Raw genomic sequence first — 17,518 nt, forward strand, 5'->3', positions numbered from 1 at the left:
TAATGCCTCTGCTGAAGCTCATGCATGGGTTTACAGATTGCCTTTTCCACCACCATAGTATTCCACACCGTATTGCTTCAATCAAGGAACTCACCTTACAGCCAGAGAGCAGAACAGTGGACCCACAATCATGGGATCTACTGCTCTTACCATGCTCCCCACCATCCTGAAGCTAGCTTTAGAGGAACATGAGGTTACTTTTTGAAGACAGGTACAGGGAGAGGGCTAAAGCAGCACTCTCCCAGAGGCAGCAGAATATGCTTTGAACCAGCATCCAATATAAGGTACGGCTTCTCCGATAGCGAGGATATGATACACAGTTCCAGACATCAAGGGGTGGAAAAGGAAATAGTTCCACTCACTGTCACCCCTAGTGACCCACTAGGAAAAAAATTTGTTTCCTGTTCCTGCGACCTTAAGTTCTGCTGACCCAGAAGTTTTGTTTCCAGAGGGAGGAATACTCTTGCCTGGAGCTACGACAAACATTCCATTGAACTGGAAGCTCAGACTTCCCCTTGGCTTCTTTGAGCTTTTGATGCCCTTAAGCCAACAGCCTAAGAAAGGGATAGCAGTGTTAGGAGGGGTGATTGATCCAGATTACCAAGGGGAAATTGGGCTGCTTCTCCACTGCGGAGGTAAGAGAGATTATGTCTGAAGTGCAGAGATGCTTTAGGGCATCTCTTGGTGCTACCTCATCCTGTATTAAAGTCAATGGGAAACTACAACAACCCAATTCAGGCAGGATGACAAAGGGCACGGGCCTTTCCGAAATGAAGATATAGGTTATAGGTCACTCCTCCAGGAAAAAGAAAAACGCCTAGGCCAGCTAAGGCCTCAAGAACAGTTACAGAAATGAGGATTATAACTGACATGTGTTTCTCTCCTACTTTGGGAAGAATTTATTTGTATAGATTTGTATTTATACTTTCTTTCCCCAATTTCTTTATTATGCAATGTAGTATCAATTAAGAGAATATCAGTATTAATTTGTTATATTTGATTAATTATCTGATTTAATTTTAAGATGCTTAAAAACTGTTCCTCAAGGGACATTGCCACCTATTCTAAATTTATAATACATTAGTGGTTGTATGAGGAGTAGTTATATCATGCTAGGCATAATTGTGACCTGGTTATTATTTTCATTTGGAAATTGTGATATAAAGAGATGTCATTATGCGCCAAGTTGACCAGGGGTGGACTTGTGAACTATTCTTGGTTTTCAACCTGATGACATCTGTAATGAACTAAAACCCAAATGGCTGGGCATATCTGTGTGGGAAATGTTTATTTTTAATTACATTATTTGAAATAGGAAAGCCTACTTTTAGTCTGGATCTTTGAGGTGGGAAGATACACCTTTGATATGGCCCACATCTTATCTAAAGCCTGCATAAAGGACACAGAAGAAGGAATCTTCTGCTCTCTCTCCTCTCACCGGAAAGCCCACTCTTTCCCTGGCTTTACAGTCTCCATCTTCAGAATTCTGGCAGATATTGAAAACCAGCTGAGACATTCAGCCTCATGGACTGAACAACTGTTGAATTCTTGGACCTTCCATTCATAGACAGCCATGTTTTGACTAGCTGGACTACAGCCTGTAAGCCATTTTTAATAAATCCCCTTCCTATATACATGGAGGGGGGAGGAGATTGATTCTTTCTGTAAGTTCTGTTCACCTGACTCCCACACAGTGTGTGCCTATGAGAGTTTATTCAGGTAGCCCTGGAGCCCGGAAGGAGGCATTGGATCTCTTGGTGCTGGAGTTACAGCCCTTTGGTGAGCCATTGATGTGGGTGTTGGGATCTGAATTCCAGTCTTAGAATTGAGCAGCAAGTGTTCTTAATTACTGATCCATCTTTCCAGCCACTAAGGAAAAAAAAAAAGGAAAGGAAAGGAAAGAGAAAAAGAGTGTTTTAATAGAAAAGATTGAAACGAGCCCAAGGCTAGCATGTGTGAAATGAACAAAGCATTCACTTCAGGGATCAAGTTAAAGGAAGATTTTTAAAAAGGAAACTCAGTCACCAAGATAAATAATATTTTAATGCAATATCTTAATGAATCAGTTAGCAAACCACAGATATCTAGCTGCTTTCTGCAATTTGGAACCAGAGTCAGTCTTAGGGATGAGGCCATAGAGACAGGGTTAAACAAGCACAGGATAAACCCTCTCTTATTTCAGATGTTTAGATTCTATTCATTGTGGCGTTTGTTTTTTGTTGTTGTTGTTGTTGCTTTGTTTTGTTTTTAACTAGTGGTGAATTTAAAAAACAAAAACAAAAAACAATCTCAGGGCTCTCTTTAAATTCTCTGCTTTTCCGTTTTGCTATAGTCCTGGTCTGGCCAGGAGAATAGAGGAAAAGAAGGTAATCGGTGGTTTAAAGATTGGGGAATGGGGTCAAGACCTCCAGCAGAAAAGTGGAAGGTTCCGTTTTTTATCCTGCTGTGCGCGCACTGTGCCCTGGGCGCCCTAGTGCCAGTGAAGGCTGCTCTTTCATTGAGCGCCTTCTCTTGCTTGGCAGCTGTGCGCACTTTCATATGCAGGTTCTGGAATGCTGGGAGCTGTGCGGCAGCCAAAGCCTTTCCTCTCCCTTCTCAAATGTGACGTTCTCTGTAATTCAGCCACAGACACCTCTTTCCTCAGCCTTCTCACCCAGGGAGCCTGATCAAGGAATCTAAGAGCTAAGCCTCATTTGCCTTCTCTGAGTATGCAAGTGAATTTGCATAGATCTTGTGTCCAATTGCATTCCCTTCACATGGGCCATTTAGAATAAAAACAACATTCATGAATCAAAATGAAGCTTGTTCCATTCTTCCTCCGTCAAAGTATAGAGTAAGTAAAAGATACCACTGTGAGAACCGCAACGATGTTTGCCAGGGCTGTGTTTAGTTTTAAAAGCAGCCCGATTGGATGGCATTTACTACCTTAGAACTGGCACTTAATATTTACAGCTTCAACCCTGAAATACACAATCACTCAGAACTGAAAGGGCCACTCCTTCCTCTACCATTCTGGAGAAATTTGAGCCAAGTGCTCCTAAAGGCTAAAACTTTCCTCTTTTGTTCCTAACAGGTTGTTCGCTCCTCGAAGACTGGAATGCCCTGATGGTCCAGACGGCTGCTTTCTCTGCTGGAGACAACACGGCTGAAGAACCAATTAAAAGAAGAAAGATAACTTAGTGCTCTCAATCCCCATACTACCACTCCCTTCACCTTTATGAGCTGGGAGAGCCAGGACAGGAAAAGAATAGCTTAGGAGCCTCACTACCCTGGATCTCATTCAGAGAGAAACCATCCAGTGGACAGGGCATACTTGGAATTCTAAAGTGAGCTAGAGCCCATGTCAAAAAACAAACCAACAAATGAATGAACCCGTATTGTAAATAATGAGAGCCAAGCAACATAGCGCTCTTTTGAAAAATAGAACTAAAGTAGGAACGTGTCAGTCAATCTGTCTACAGCACTGTCCGAGAGAAAACGCATCTAACTGAGGATATGAGGTACAGTCTGGTGGCAGGTAGACAGTTGGGGGTTGGGGGGGGCTTAATCCTTCATCATAGATTTTTTTTTTTTTTGGTTCTTTTTTTCGGAGCTGGGGACCGAACCCAGGGCCTTGCGCTTCCTAGGTAAGCGCTCTACCACTGAGCTAAATCCCCACCCCCTTCATCATAGATTTTAAAAAAGTCATTTTATTGTATATTCTCTGTATTTAGAGATATTAGATTATTGGAGAAACTTTTACTTGTGGAGATAACTGATAACCAAAACAGGGTTGTCCCTAACAACGAATCTCCATTTCCAAATAAGCAAATATTATCTGCTACTAGAATGAAGTAGTTTATAATTAATATAATGATCATGTGTTGGTTTCTAATTCGGAGTTTTGTAAATTTAGTTAGTGAAAATTGATGCTCAATTCAACTCTTGGTTGAGGTGACAAAACCAAGCTCCTGAAAAACCTGTCATCACATGACCCTTGTCATTCCCTCCTTTATAATATCAGAGGATCTACTGCATACTAAGACAAGAATGCAGAGACTTGTGAGCAGGAATATCTGCATTGTTGGAATAGATGTCCTCTAAAATCTTGAAAGTAGTCTAAATATCAATAAAAGTCTAGCTGAGTAGATCATGGCAAACATATACTCTATAAGACTCTCAAAGTATTGAAAGGAATAATAAAAAATTATAGTTAATAATGTGAAAAATCTAAGATGCGTTACTATATAGTTTTTATAAAATACTTTATTAAAATAATTATAAATTTTAAGGCAATGCAAATTACATGGAGGAAACCAAGAGCTAGATAAGCAGACAGACAGGGAAAGGAATGACAGACGATGATAAAGATGACAAACGTCCTGCTTCTTCACTTCCTAAGGTAAGACAAAGGGCGGGGGGTGGAGGGAGAACGACACGACCGGGACTTTTCTCCTATCAACAGGGCCCTCCTTCAAGCTGACCACTCCAGGCTGGCCAGACATGTTCAAGGGCGGTCCTGAACACATTTATCTAAAACTGTGGACCTATCAGCTCTCCCCATCTCCCACCCCATCCCTACCCACCCTCCAACCTTCCTTTCCTTTTGAAAAGTGTGTTTTGTCTGCATGTGTATCTATGTGCCATTTGAGTGCAATACTCATGAAGGCTGGAAGAGGGTGTTGATCCCCTGGGAATGAAATTGCACACGGCTCTGAGTCACCACGTGGATGCTAAGAACTGAGGCGAAGTCCTCCGGAAGAGCAGCCAGCAATCTTAGCTGCTGAGTCATGTCTCCAGCCCCCCAGCTCCTTTTCTTTGTTTAAGGGGATAATCCCAAAATTAAAGGGAAGGAACCCATCCCAGACCACCAAACACCGCGCACGCGTGCGCACACCAACCCAGCCCTACACCGAAGAAGACAAATTCATTCAGACAGAACCCTGAAATAGGAATTTCTGGTTTCGCCGGAGATTCAGTTGTATCATGTGATGGTTTTCTGTAAACTGTCTTATGAGAGGATGTTTTGCTGAAGCAGACACATGGTCTTTTTCTGGAAGCTGCCTGGTGAAAGGCCTTTAACGTTTTGCTGGAGCAGAGGCTTGGGACACTTGAGAGGACACATGTTTGGAAAGAGTTTAAGTATAACCCAAAGACATTGGACACCCCTGTTGCACTGGTTTGCCTTACAACTCTTTGCTGGCCTTCCTTGGGCTCCGCTGACATTGGTCTTTCTTTGCTGATGACACTTTTTGCATTGGTTCACCTTGCCTTCTTCACTGATCATCTCTTGTCATGACTTCTTAGAAACCTACCAACGAACTTCTGGTGGTACTCTAGCTGCTTCTTGCTGCTTCCTCAAACTCTTGCCGATCCTTAAAGCCTTTGCTGAGTGGACTGCACTGATTCATGTTTGATATTTTGCTAGTGGACTGGACCATTGAAGTGAAGATTGTAATGGACCCAAAGAACTAGTTCTAAACAGGTCCACAACTCCCATTTCCCATTAACCTCTCCTTCCCCTTACCTCTTTTAAGTGGTGGTCTAGAAGGGAGGTTGAAGCTTTAAAGAACCATAATTAAAGTAGGTTTTGAAGATTCTAAGCCTACAGAACCCCTAGGTGGGTAACATTACAATGTAATTAAGTGTAGGAGCTGGGAAGACGCCTCAATTGTTTGCCACACAAGCATGAGGACCCCCAGCACCTGCACGAAAAGCTGGGCGTGGCAGGCTTTGGTTGGGCCACTCCCACCCCCACCCTCATCCCCACCCCTGAGCTGGTGGCTGGAAGGGAGGCAGAGATAGGAGGCTCCCTGGGGCTTGCTGATCCACTAGAATAGACAATCAGTGAACTCTAGGTTCAGTGAGAAGCTCTGTCTCACAAATACAATGTGGAAAATTATGAGAAAGAGATTATCAACCTCTGGCTTCTACACTTATATTCAAGTGCATACATCTTGCACACACCAAAATATCCTTGTGATTTACATACTTAATGTATGTGTCTCTGTACGACGAGTATGATGTTTGTATATGAACAAACATTTCTGGAAAAACTTAATTGTTTGTCATTATTTAATAGAGTAGGATTGGAGGATTAGGAGAATAGAAGTATAGACTTTTATGCTTTATAACAGTGTGCAATCTGCGTGCCTGTGAATAGTGGTTGAATTGATATGCTGTAAGTCTACGAGGATTTATTAATTTATAATAAGCAAATGTATATTTATTATAGATGAACTCAGTTAGTAGGACAGAAAGCACCAGGGCCTGTGGTTGTGCCAAGCACAGAGCTGCTCACTAAATGCAGGGAAGCTAAAGTGATTTTCATTTTTCATGGGATGATTTCTCTTGGAAATATTAATATTTCTTCAGCTAAAAAAGAGCTTCATTTCCAAAGCAGAGAACTCTGAAGATTCATGTTAGAATAAAAGAACACTATCAAAATTCACTTCGAACCTAAGGATCCAGATGATGTGTGTCATTTGTTGGTTGGTTGGGTTGCTGGTTTTGGCTGGTTTTGGCTGGTTTTGGCTGGTTTCGAGTCAGGGCCTCTATGCAGTCCAGACTGGTTGAAGCTTCAGCCTCCAGGGTTACACCACCATGCCCACTTAACTGTGTCTTCCTAGTCCACATAAAAGAGATTTTGTTTAATTCTCTGGGGTATCTATCAGAAGTGAGATTATTGGAGCATCTTATCTACTTGGCATCTCAACAGTGGGCGGGGTCATCTTACATTCCCATCAGCAAGATTCTAGAGGGTCCCCTTCTTCACATGCTCTCCAGCACTTGTCGTTTTCTGATTTTTGTCCTTAGCTACCCTATTCATACAGTAGTAATATTGTTATAGATTTGTTTGTGGTTTCCTAGTATTCGGTGATAGTGAATATTTTTCATGCTTGTTAAGTTGCTCATGAAAGTTCTTACTTTTAAACTAGCATAATTGGTTAGGTTTTTTTTCTGTTTGTTTGTTTGTTTGAGCGATGGTCTCATTCTGTAGCCCAGGCTGCCCTAGAACTCACAATCCCTGTGCTTCTCCTTCCTAAGTACTGAGATTTTTGATGGTCCAGCATACCTGGCTGTTGTTATTTTCATTTTTGAGTTCTAAATATTCTTCATAGATTATAAATACTCGAGCCTTATCAGATACAGTATTTACAAATATTGTCTCCATTCTGTAGGCTGCTTTTAGGTTTTCTTGGGCATAGTGCTGGAAGGCTCTATGCTTGATACAGATGGAGAAAAGCAATTAAAAGTCTTACCCAGCTGTGATTCTTACAAGCTATACCAACAGTTGGCCTAGAAAGGCGTGCCCTCTGATCCAATAGTGGCATGGATGTTATGGGGTAACCAACTATGCTTTATTGGATTTGAGACCTACTTTATAATATTTAAATTTTGTTTTATTTTATGTGTATGGATAGATGTTTCACCTGCATGTATGTCTGCACTGAGCACATGCCTGATGCTCATGGAGGCCAAAAAAGGACATCAAGTACCCTGATGCTGGAGTTACAGATAGTTGTAAGCCACTACCCATGTGCTGTAAATCAAATCTGGATTTTCTGGAACAGCAGCCAGTGCTTATAACTGCTGGGCCACCTCTCCAGCCTCTATAAAATTAAAAAATAAAAAGCAAGACAAAAAATCCCTAGGGTCTTGCCACATCATAGCTCAGGGTATCCTGGAACTTGCCATGTAGTGCAGACTGAACTCAAACTTAGATCCTTCTGCCTCAGCCTCCCAAAGAAAGGGATTACAAATGTATACTATTACAACTGAATCATGTTCCCTTCTGTTCTAATTTATATTCTATTGCTATGATATGTGCCACGGGGAAGAAAGAGTTTATTTCATCTTGCAGCTAATGGTCAATCAGGAAGAGAAGTCAGAGCAAAAACTCGAGGCAGGAGCCTAAAGGCAGGAACCATAGCACAGATCATAAAAGAATGCTGCTTATTGGCTTGTTCTACACAGCAAACACAGCTTGCTTTTTATACAACCAGGCATACCTGCCCAGGGTTGGCACCATCCACAGTGGTCTGGGCCCTCTGACATAAATCATCAATCAAGAAAATGCACCACAGGCTTGCCTACAGGCCAATCTGATGGTGGCATCTTCTCAGTTAAGGTTCCTCTTCCCAGATGACTACAGTTTGTGTCAAGTTGACATAGAAACAAAATTACCCAGAACTCCATCTTTCATCTCTGTCACCATTATTAGCCAACTTGTTCCTTCTTATCACCTGATCTGGAAAGCTTTCTATGTAATGTGCCTATCATGGGTAGAATAGTATCCATTTATTACTACCAGGTTATTTCTTTGCTCAAGAATGGGTGACGATTACGACTGTCTGAACTACTAATTAGAGACTGCCCTTGAAGTGCAGTTATGTTATCAGACTATGATAATCGTACCTTTAAGTCTAAATTAGCCAGCCAGATTTACCTACTGCCTCTACGATAGGTAGGTTGGAAGAAGAGCTGGATCAAATTATTAATTCAAGGTCGATGGAAGCAGATTCTTTTTTAACAGGAGTAAAAACAGTGCTTTTGATCCAAAGACCAACTTTCATTTCTCATTCCACAGATGTTAAATAGACACCTACTGAATACCAGTATTACGAGAAACAATGGTCCAAATACTGCACTCTAGTTATCACTTAGGAGAGTTTTAAAAATATCTAATAAAAGCACGAATGCAGTACTGCGGGGACAACAGAGTGGAGTAAGTCTTATTAGAGAGAGATTCCCTTCTCACTTAACAGATCTGTTAAATCGCCACTATTATTATCTAGAACTGTCTCCCCTCCCATCACTACTTTATCTTTGAACTCATTCATTTACAAACATGTATTACTTATCTATCTAATCCCAACAAAAGAATAAAGGAATTCTAAGCTCCTTGGAATTGGGCTGTGACATAGGAATGGTTAGGCAGTTGTAGAGCTGTGTAAGTTTTACAGGACACTTCCCAACATGCTGGTATGTTTTTTAAAATGTGTAAAACTGGAGGTTGACAAGATAGCACAGTGGGTAGAATCGCCTGCTGTGAAAGTCTGCTGACTTGAGTGTAATCCTGGAGGCCATGAGCAAGAAGGAGAGAAGTGACTACACAGAATTATCCTTTGGCTTCCATAACTGTGCTTCAGTGCTCATCACACACACACACACACACACACACACACACACACACACACACACACTTTTTAAAATATCACTAAATTAATACATTGGGGGAAATATAAGGTGAGTCAACATCAAGGCAGTGGCCACACGGCAAGAGCTGAGAGCTGAGAGACAAGTGCAGACCAGCCATGGTGACTCCACAGTGCTGGAGGTCACGTGGCAAGTTGCAACAAGGTACCTCCATAACAACTAAAGTGGGTTTTGCACATTTTTTTTCCGTGTACACATTACAGGGAATGGAGGCTAACTTGTGCCATTTTCCTTTACTTACATCCTGACTCAGATGTTTTGGCCAGTGAGACAGAAACATCAGAGAATCCAGAAAGGAATTCACAACAAGCTCAAAGGATGGGCAACCTTCAGGGAGCAGATAGAATGGAAGACAGATCCCTGTATAGGATAGATGTAGGAAAACAGAGAGTCTGGGTGGGCAGAGATTTAAAGTGGACTGTAAGTGAGTGAACTGCAAAGTCTTACTAGTGGACACTCATTTTGCTGTCCAATGCCGATTAACTTTCTAGTTTCTGCTTGTAAACCACCATCTATCTCTCCTATCTTCTGACTAAAGAAACTTCTAGTAGAACTCCATCACATATTCCCCTGGATGCTGAGACGGCCCAGGAATGGACTGTAAGCTGTAAAGAGCATTTTCCCCAGTGGCCCTGTCTTTGGAGTTGTTCATGGGAAGGATGCTAGAAGCTGGAGATAATGCTGACATCTCAGAAGGCACAACTGAGAGTTGGTGTGGGGAGTGAGTCCCAGCCATGGGGCCCAGCCCCTGGATGGAGTCCTGCCTGAGACTACAGCCCTCAGTTATGCCAGCTGATTAATTTTCATGGGCATTTACTTCGTCTTGTTAGACTTTTCTGTCACATGCAACATAATTGTCCATTAAAGACAATAAAAATAAACCCTGAACAATGCAAATGAAAGTTCCTTGGTGGGCATAGCTGTTTCCGTTATCGAGGAATAAATTACCTGCAAGGTTGGATTGGAAACAGGCGTCAAAATGATGTTAAATCTCAGTCTCGGTAGGCCTCTATGCTTAGGACACTCACCCTCCATGATGTTTGTTTTGTTTTGTATTGTTTTGGGCTAGGCACAAACTTTAAATCCCTGCACTCAGGAAACAGTGACTCTCCATGAATTCCAGGCAAGCCAAAGCTACGTAGTGAAACCCTGGTTTGGAATAAAAGTAAATAAATAAAAATTGTTTTGGAAGCTGGAGGCCAGAGAGATGGCTCAGTGGTTAGGAGCACTGGCTTGCTCCTGCAGAGGACTCAGGTTCAGTTCCACACACCCACAAGGTGGGTGCCTAACTGTATCTCCAGTTCCAAAGGACTCACCATTCTCCTTCTCTGCTCTCCCTGGACCCCAGGCACACATGTGGTATACATTTAAAAATGAATCAAATTAAAAAAATTATTTGTGCCTTTAATCTCAGTACTCCAGAGGCAGAGGCAGGTAAATCTCTGTGGGTTCAAGGCCAGTCTGGTCTGCAAAGTGAGTGTCTTATTTAATGTAGAGTTTGCTTGTTAGCCACTGCATGCTTGGCCAGGAGCTGTGGAAGCACTGGGATTACAGATGTGCACCGCTGGTATACTACCATGCCTGGTTTACCTGGGTTCTGGGAATTTGAACTCAGATCCCCACACTTGCATGGCAAACACTTTACCCACTGAGTCATCTCCCAGTCCCCTCTGCAATGTTTTGTAGTAGAACTCAGTTCCTCTCACTTGTATGGTCTACTTTTTAACAAGCTCAAATTAGATACAGAAATCATTAGACTTTGATCAAATGATATTCTTACAGTTTGGGTTTTCTTTATGATATGTTCAAGATATATGGATATTCCATAAATATAATGCTGTTAATAGTGTTAATTTTAGTAGCCAACCAAATGGCAGAAAAACTGTCATATATGATGGTCTCATCAACTGTCAACTTGATGAGATCTAGAATCTGATTCCAGATAATAAGGGATTGTCTTGAATAGGTTAATGAAGGTGGGAAGACCTGCCCCACTGTGGGGGCACAATTCCCTCAACTGAGATCTTGGAGAAAGTGGGCCAAGCATAAGCATTCGTCACATTCTGCTTCATTGATGAGATGCTCTAAATTCCTAACCCTCACCACAATGGCCTGCAAACTCAAGCTGCAAACAAGAACAAACTTTCTCCCTTTAAATGATCAAAGCTGCAGGAAGAGTGCCTGAGACACTACATACTCGGTGTGTCTAAAAACCAGTGCATAGGTGGTGGCCACTGTGTATGGGCTAATACTAACAACAGAGGCCTTGACTGCAAAGGCCTGATCAAGGGGCAGGGCTCCCCAAAACTTCTCTGGAGTTTTGGCATAGAGCAGTATCATACATCAACATGGAGGCTGGAGAGGGCAGTATCACAAATGGCTGTATCAAGAAGTCAGAATTTGGGGTTGGGGATTTAGCTCAGTAGTAGAGCACTTGCCTAGGAAGTGCAAGGCCCTGGGTTCGGTCCCCAGCTCCGAAAAAAAGGAAAAAAAAAGAAGTCAGATTTCAAGATAAAAATAGAGGGAGGTCGGCTGGTTATAGCGCACCTCTTTAATCCCAGTGCTTGGGAGACAGAGGCAGGCAGAGGCAAGCAGATCTCAGTGAGGATTTTCAGGACAGCCAGGGCTACACAGAGAGACCCTGTATCAAAAAAAACAACAAGTAGTAATACAGAAGGATGAAGGCCCTAGTTCCCAGCAAAACTTTCACTGATACAATTAACCCTATCACAGATTATTTAAATAGCGTGGGACTGATAGCTTAAAAAAATAAACAAACAAACAAACAAACAAAAACCCCAAAAAGACAAAAAAAACCTGGGTCTGGCTCCTGGCACACACTTGGTGGCTCTAAATCAGTTAAAAATCTAGTTCTAGGGGATCTGACACGCTTTTGGTCTCCGAGGGCACCAGTCATGCATGTAGTGCACATATATTCATTCAGGCAAAACACTTAGACATATAAAATACATCTAAAAATTTAAATGTGACTTTTAAAATTCTAAGTCTTAAAAATAAAATAAAGTGGCTTCACTTATCCTAGTCTTTCTTCATTAGTAATTTGAAGAGCATTGGGGAAATATACTGCAGAAATATAGGAACAATGACAAAAGCTAAAACTGAATGATACCTCACAATGTCCTAGGTACCATTTTAAGTGTTTTCCTTGCATTAAAGGCCAAGTGACTCGGGGAACCAGTTTGAAGCAAGAGTGAGCTCAGGATGTGTCCAAACACTGATCTAGTCCTGAGATCAAGAGTCAGGACTGTTTCCTCTTCTCTCTGGGTCTGCATTCTCTGGTGCTTATAGTCTGAACGACGGCTACCCCCACCACCCTTGAGGTAGTCAGACAGCCTGGTGGCCAAAATACAGGTTTAACTTCCTCTCTCCTTATAAGGACATGTCCAGCAAGCACCTGGAATTCCTCTTCATGCAAATGAAGCATTCCCAGAACCCCAGCCCCGGTCAATAATGTACACTTACCCCTGTCCTCAAAACTTCTACCCTTACCCCAAGGTTTATACAGCTCTTGTTATCCCCAGTAAAAGAGAGCTGTTTCAAGGAAACCTGAAAGCTGTTTCTCTTGGTCCTCAAGCCAGTGGAGATCCTGAGAACCCACCCACCCCAATAAAGTTCCTTCCTTCCATTCCAGCTGCCGTGCACAGATGCCTGGATACCCTGAGGGCAGAAACAGAATCAGGCCTGCATTAAACCACGAATACCTCACAACAGCCCTACAAAGTAAACATATTAGCCTCATTTTTCGGAGGTTCAGAAGTTAGGATTCTTGCCCAAAGCAAGGAATACAGTGGATAGTAAGCAATTTGAAGCAAGGCAGCTCTTTCTTGCTTTCCTACGTAACTAACAATACAGGGAGCAATCCAAATTAGAACAGGAAACAAAGGAAAAATCCAAAAGACTTTTCAAGAGTTTTCAGTGCGGGTGTGGTGTGTGATCCAATGGCACAGCACTTGGCTTACACACAGCATGCTTGAGGTCTTAGTCTATTCCATGAGAACACAAAATGAAAATAAATTGTGTCTGTCAATGTTTATGTGTTATGGTATGACACCATAATGCATGCATACATACAACATGTAATGCTCAGAAGAGGATAGCCGGCAAAGCCTCATCACCTCGGGCACGTGTCACTTTGACATTAGGTATAATTTTAGCAAGTCTGTCAATGTTTTGTCAAGTCCAACAGAAATGATGAAGGACAAATTAAAATGCTGGCTTCTGAGGAAAAAAATTAAGACAGGCAGGAAAATGAAAATGAAACCTGAAGCTTCCAGAAAGAATGTTTTCAAGATGGATTTAGTGATGTTTACCACTGTGCGATGTAAGGGGATCACAAGTTCAAGGCCAGCCTGGGCTACACAGTGAGACCCTCCCTACCTAAGACATAAGAATGTAACCTAGCTTCAGAACCCTATTCGAAAGAATCTTTCACTATAATTGATGGATAAAATCAGCTAAGGGGGCTGGAGAGATGGCTCATTGGGTAAGAGCATGGGTTGCTTTGGACCAAAGAACAATTCTAAGTACCAAGTGGTGGCTCACAAATATCGATAACTCCAGTTCTGGGGCCTCTGTGGGAACCAGGCACAAAGGAGGTGCACAGACGTACACGCAGGCAACACAAATACACACACAAAATAAAATCACATTAATAATTTTTTAAGAACAGTTAAAGAGACGTGAGCTAAGAAAGTCTTCAGTCTCAGAAACAGAAGAAAAATAAAGGCTGAAACAAAATAGCCCTGCTTCTTCGTGTTCCAGCAGTAGATGGGTGGTTGAGATGAGGTCTTGTGTAAGCATAGGTTGGCTTCAAATTCTTTTTGTGGCTGAGGATAACTCAACTCACCATTCTCCTGCCTCTGCTCCCAAATGCTGAGATCACAGGAAAGAAGGTAAAAAAAAATGTTACTACGTCACAGCCAACTGCTCTCTTCTGTTAGCAAGAGAAGTCTAGGCTGCCTGCAGAGAGAAATAGCTACAACGACAACCAACAACAAAACCCTTAGATGATCCTTTATTTTATTCCAGAATAGATTCAAGCAGAAGAGCTGATAAAGATGCCCAGTCAATAAGAGCTCCTAAGAAAACTGTGTCGTATGCAAACCGTTAACTGAGTCTCTCGCAAACAAAATTCCATATCTCAAAAAGATTAAGCAGGGGTTGGGGATTTAGCTCAGTGGTAGAGTGCTTGCCTAGGAAGTGCAAGGTCCTGGGTTCAGTCCCCAGCTCCGAAAAAAAGAACCAAAAAAAAAAAAAGATTAAGCAGAATGCAATCATATCAGGAGTATAAGGATAGTTCAACAATAGGAAATTTATTGCAATGATTAACCATGTTATCAAAAGAGATGAATTAACCAATTCATCTCTTCTGAATTGACTCATTCAGCCAATAGATGTTTATTAAGAACCCACTATGTGCTAGGTACTTTATTAAGTCCTACGGCTATGACAATGAACAACAAAATGTTGAATTGGTAATTAATAAGTATAAATTATATCTAATATATTAATATTTGGTTGTAGTAAATGCTATGGTAAAAATAAAGCTGGCTACAAAAGAGAGAGAATGATAGAAGAATGCTATTCAACGTAGGTGGCCAGGCCAGGCAGTAGTGGCTCACACTTTTAATCCCAGCGCTTGGAAGGCTGAAGCAGGTAGATCTCTGAGTTCAAGGCCAACCTGGTCTACAGAGTGAGTTCCGGGATCCCCCAAACCACCTCAAAAAAGTGTGTGTGTGTGTGTGTGTGTGTGTGTGTGTGTGTGTGTGTGTGTCCAGAGCAGGCCTCACTGATGAGATTAAATTTAAGAAAGACCTAAAGGAAACGGGTAGGGGATGACCAAAAGAATATTTGAAGACAAAGGGTTCCAGGGAGAGAGAACAACAAACGCAAAGGCCTTTATGTGAGAGAGTGTTTAGTATTTTCAAGATCACACTTATGGCTAAACAAATTCAAACAGAACTCCACATCAGAGATATGGGAGGCAGAGTGGCAGGTGAGTAAGGCCAGTGGTTCACTGTAAGGACATTGGCTTTTGTTCTGATTGAGGCTGACAGTAACTAGAAGGGCTTAATTCTCATTCATTCTCTCTCTCTCTCTCTCTCTCTCTCTCTCTTTCTCTCTCTCTCTCTCTCTCTCTCTCTCTTTCTCCCTGAAGCAAGGTCTCATGTAGCTGAGACTAGCTTTGAACTTGCAATGTAGTAGAAGATGACTTTGAACTTTGGGTCTTCCTACTTCTAACCCTCCAAGTATTGTAACTAGAAGGCTTTGAATAAATAATTGACATTATCCGAATTTCATGATAAACAGCTTCTCTGGTTGCTGTTAAGAATGGACTCAGGTAGCCAGGCAGTGGTGGTGCATGCCTTTAATCCCAGCACTTGGGAGGCAGAGACAGGAGGGTATCTGTGAGTTTGAGGCCAGCCTGGTCTAAAAGTGAGTTCCCAAACAGAGAAACCCTGTTTCAACAACAAAAACAAAACAGAAAGAAAGAAAGAAAGTAAGAAAGAAAGAAAGAAAGAAAGAAAGAAAGAAAGAAAGAAAGAAAGGGAGAAAGAAAGAAAAAGGAACACCCCCCCCCCAAAAAAAGAAAGAAAAAAGAATAAACTCAAGCAAGATGGCTCAGTGGGTAAAACATTTGCTGCCAAGCCTGGGACCCTGAATTTAATCCTGGAGAACGTTGACTCTTGAAAGATACACACACAATAAATAAACTTAACTTAAAAACAATCAGTCATGGTGTGTACATTTTAAATCCAGCAGTCAGGAGAAAAAGATAAGTAGATCTCTGAGTTCAAGTCTAGCCTGGTCTACACATCGAGTTCCAGGACAGCAAGGACTATCTTGTCCAAAATCCAACAAACTAACTAACAAAAGGAATTGACTCAGTCAGTTGTGATGGTCATAATTAGCAATACTTTAGAGGCAGGGGTTCTCACCAATTACAAATAGAATTAGGCATTCAAGTCCAGGCTGGGATGCAACCCATCTCTTAAGAAGGAAGGATTTGGTTCTTGATTTCAGACAAGATAGGAAAATGCTTCTTCTTCCTTCCCCTTTCCCTGCTTCCATTCCTCCCTTCTCTGCCTCCAGAGTACTGGATTGATGTTTGCATCACCCCTGGCTGAGTTTATTCTAAACCCAGGAACCAGATGTGCAACTATAGCAAGAGTGCTTGCCTATCAGGCCTGAGGCCCTGGCTCATTCCCCCACACCAGAGGGAGGGAGAGTGTTAAGGTGGGAAAATTCTAGACTAGCCCAAGTAAGGGGCCGTGGTGACTAGTGTCAGGATGTCAGAAACACATGTGGGAAGTAGATACATCTTAGGTATGCTATGAGTTCCTGTACACTATAAAATTAGCTTTTAACAAGGAGGGACCTTCAAATGTCCGTCTATTTTTACAGAGGGCCCTCAAGACTTCTCTCAGAATAAATAACAGAGTTGCCAGGCAAAAGCTGCAGTTTTTGAGTCAGGATTCAAATGCCTATTTGAAGTTTGTAAATCAGCAATGTAGTTACATATTTGGAATTTTGTTTCCATCACCACAATAATTGCTGAAAGACTTCGGTCACTTCTGACAGAAACCCTACTTAATCCCATCACCCTGATCCTCCTCCTAAGCCAGCATTAGGCAATCTACTATGGGTATAACTTAACCCATTCTGAATATTGCACACAAAGGGAGTTGTGCAACATGTGATCCATTGTGACTGGCTTGCTTCACTTAGTGTGGTTTTAAAGCTTGACTGTGTTATAACATTTTTTTAAATTGGGTTCTCTATTATTTGGTTGTTTTTTATTCTATGTCAGTGGAATTTGTTGTTTTTGCTCCCCTCTCTCTGTGTCTCTGTCTCTCTCTCTCTCTCTCTCTCTCTCTCTGTCTCATTCTCTCTCTCTCTCTAGATATCTATCTCTTTGTCTCTCTCTGCCTCTCATCTTTAGAGACAAGGTCTCATGTACACCAGGCTGGCCTTAAACTTGCTGTGTTGTTGAGGATGACCATGAATTCCTCATCCTCTTACCTCTGCCCCTTAAGAGCTGTGGTTGCAGGCGTGCACCACTACCCCTGGGCTAATACCCAGCTTCCTCTTTCTCTGAGTCTGGGTCTTCCTTGGCTCCACTACCAGGACAGTACTCCTAGCCTCAGAAACGATTTCCTTTGCAATTAGCCAAGACTCTAACTTAGCTTTCTGTCCCTAGGTCTTTGCAACCTCTCAGATTCTCGTCTTGAAGGTGACCTAGCACTATTTGTGTTTTCTTGGTTTATATAGACCACGATTCATGTGATGTGGGAGAGAA

At 42.0% G+C, this 17,518-nt stretch overlaps 1 long non-coding RNA gene across 1 annotated transcript in view; it reads left to right on the forward strand.

Annotated features, from left to right (window-relative positions):
- LOC120098187 (uncharacterized) overlaps window positions 1–6,030 on the forward strand; it is a 54,638-nt gene extending 48,608 nt beyond the window's left edge. Inside the window, exon 4 of the long non-coding RNA XR_015642869.1 lies at window positions 3,074–6,030. This is a non-coding gene — a long non-coding RNA (uncharacterized LOC120098187). The remainder of the gene's footprint in view (window positions 1–3,073) is intronic.
- Window positions 6,031–17,518: the final 11,488 nt, after the last annotated feature.

Source organism: Rattus norvegicus, chromosome 18 (genome assembly GCF_021556685.1).
Source record: "Rattus norvegicus strain SHRSP/BbbUtx chromosome 18, alternate assembly SHRSP_T2T, whole genome shotgun sequence".
NCBI lineage: Eukaryota > Metazoa > Chordata > Mammalia > Rodentia > Muridae > Rattus > Rattus norvegicus.